Source organism: Neomonachus schauinslandi, chromosome 10 (assembly GCF_002201575.2).
Source record: "Neomonachus schauinslandi chromosome 10, ASM220157v2, whole genome shotgun sequence".
Classification (NCBI taxonomy): domain Eukaryota; kingdom Metazoa; phylum Chordata; class Mammalia; order Carnivora; family Phocidae; genus Neomonachus; species Neomonachus schauinslandi.
Genome location: NC_058412.1, coordinates 62753726 through 62756792, shown reverse-complemented (window position 1 = coordinate 62756792; position 3067 = coordinate 62753726). Strand labels below are relative to the sequence as shown.

General features: G+C 44.1%; 1 pseudogene; it reads right to left on the bottom strand.

The window, feature by feature from the left end:
* Positions 1–1045: 1045 nt before the first annotated feature.
* LOC110590407 lies at positions 1046–1903 on the bottom strand (annotated as a pseudogene).
* Between the last annotated feature and the right edge of the window lie 1164 nt (positions 1904–3067).

Sequence of the window (3067 nt, the reverse complement as noted above, 5' to 3'; positions counted from 1 at the left end):
AATTCCCCAATAACAGGAGTCACCTTCAGTGATATGTGATTTATAATAAGAAATGTATATTTGGACTTTGTCCCCATTACTGGCACAGAGCTCCTAAAACCCCTGCAATTTCCTAAACGCTGAGAACGATAGAGGTGCCTTTTGTTATGTTAACAAGGCGATTTCAGGAAAGCCCCTAGATTACCTAAGGATGGGGCTGGTCATCAGAGCAATCAACCTTGTGATAGAGGGTTGGAACTTTCAGTCCCACCCCCAACCCTGACCTCTGGGGAAGGGAGAGAAGCTGGAGGTTAAATCCTTTGTCAATGGCCAATGAGTTAATCAACCATTTCTGTGTAATAAAACCCCCGTAAAAACCCAAAAGGACGGGGTTCAGAGAGCTTCAAGGCTGATGTGCCAATGAAGGTGCTGGGAGAAAGGCATGCCTGGAGAGGGCGTGGAAGCTCTGTGCCCTTGAGCTATGCATCTCTTCTATCAGGCTGTTTCTGAGTTATATTCTTTTGTAACAAATCAGTAATGTAGTTAGTATGTGGGTTTTCGGAGTTCTGTGAGCCGCTCTAGCAAATTTCCCATTATTTAAGACTTTTATTAATAGGTGCTTGCCCTTTGTTGACTTTAAAAAGATAAAATTGCAAACTTTTATTACAAATTTAAAATGAGGCTCTTAAAAATCTCAACTTGACCAGACATGAAATAATTTAAAAACCTTTAGAGGTGTATTGAGGAAAAAAAACAGGCTTTAAAAAAACAAAACCACGTTTGACATTACTGAAGAGAGGTCTTTAGGTAAAAGTAATAAAAAATGCATACCGCATAGACAATGAAGATAGTTCTATTCATCTAATCAATGGGCAAAAAGCAAGCACTTACGGTCTTCCGCTCCAATCTTCTGTTCCTCTCTATTGCTGGAATTTCATGTTCATTTCTTCATGTTGGATGACTAAACCAGATGATGGGAGAGAAGGCAAGCCCGCATTTACTCAGTCCCGCCCTGCTCAGCCTCCGGAGGGGATGAATTCTCAGCTGGTTGATTGGCTGCTTTCAATTACCATCTGCGTTGGTAATGAAGTGGCGGAGGTAGCGTCGTTGAGGTGGCTGCTGACCTTGGGTCTCATTCCTTGATTTTTTTTCTTCCTTTCTGCACTGCGGTCCTCTCTAAGCCGTCTTTGGTTAAGAGGACCCCTAGTCTGTGAATGGTGGAATGAGTATTCTGTCCTCCTGGTCTACCATGTTCTCCCGCACCTTGTTTGTCAGCTCCCTCCATCACCTCTCCTTGTACTGGAGGGTTGGAAGCCTGGTTCACACCCATTGGGTCTCCACCCTAGTAAGCCTCGCCTGCGGGAGGGCGATGCTGTTGGGCTTCGTCTTCAGGAGCATTCTCCCAGCCCGCCTTTTCCCACTCGCACTATTCTAGTAATTTTGCTGGGAGGAGCGTGGAGGACCCCTGCCACTTGGGGAGCGTCTATAATGGTTACAGTCTGCTGCATATTCTCTGCCTTGCACTGAAGCTCCACCAGGGCCTGTCACATTTGCTGCCTCCACGCCCTTTCCTCCATCAACAACGTCAAACTCCACAGTCCATCTCCTAAGCTGTGAAGGTACTTCCTGGGGTTCTTCTTTTTGGCGGTCTGGTGTACAGAGAGATCTTCCTTCAGGTCATTTCTGCTGATGAAACCATAGGTTTCTTATACTGAACCAATCATCTTACTGTTCCCCAAACTTTTTGGGCAATGAGTTTCTTGTCCCCTCCAGCAGGCAGCCTCGACGTGAGGCCGCCTGAGCTGCAGCTCCCTGCGCTGCAGTGGGTGGTGCCGGCAGCGTGGCTGCTACGCGTTGCAGGGTTGGTGACTGGGGCAGACTGCCACAGCTGCCCCGCCTGCCAAGTGGGATGGTAACTCAGCATGTGTCAGCGGTGGGCCTGTGCAGGGCCCCGTGGGGTCCGTTCTCTACTCCTGCTACCCATGAGGCTTGCCGCTCTAGCAAATTAACCTGAGGAGGTTGTGGCCATCCCACCCTGAACGCGCCCCATCTCGTCTGATCTTGGGAACTTCTAATTATAGCCAATCAATCAGAACTACGAGGAACAGCCTGGGCTTGTGACTGGGGGCTGGAGTCTGAAGGAGGGGGTTGGAACAGGGGTGGGAGTGGGGCGAGGTGGCCCACAGTCTTGTGGGACTGAGCCCTCAACCTGTGGAATCTGATGCTATCTGCGGGTAAATAATGTCAGAATTGAGTTGAATTCTCAGACACCCTGCTGGTGTCCAAGTACTGCTTGGTGTTGCATAGGAAGCCCTCACACGGATGTTGGAATTGGATCCAGGAACCCAAATAAGACCTTATAATCCACAGCTGTAACCATATGCCCTCAATTAACTCATTCAGCATCTATCAGACAGTTCCCCTTACTACCTTAAGCTCCTCAGATTTTTCTCACCTGATCAGTATAGATCTGCTCCTCTAAAATCAAGAGTATCATCTAGATTAATTTAACCTTCCAAATTTAAATGTTCAGGAACAAAATTTCGTCCCAAAACAAAGATCCAAGTGGGTTGCTAAGATAATATTAGTTACTTACTCAAACCCAGGATAATTGTATGCACAAAAAAATTCTATGCACAAAAACCATTAGCACTAAAAATAATTGTCTAACTTCCATAAGATCTTAATATAATTCAATCCTTCCAATTCACCCAATTTTTTTTCTAACATGCCCAATTTTTAGTACTAAAAAGAAAGTCACTGGGAAGTCATAATATAATCCTTCTACAGAATTCATTTTAATTAAAAATCAGGTGGTTCTGAGTTTTCCTTTAAGGCTCTATGCTAAAAAATTCCATTGATCATGCTTTCCAAAATGAAAGATTCAACTATAAACTTGAAGAAAAATGGAATGGATGAATCAAAATATTCTTTCATTTTAGTTAATATAATCTGTTATCTGCTAAGGGTTCAAAATCACATCGCTTAAAAGTGGAAACTCTACAGAAAAAAACTGATAGATTTGATTAATTAGTTATCTTAAAAATTTCTATGTTTTTAATATACATAATCTAAGGTATATTTATCC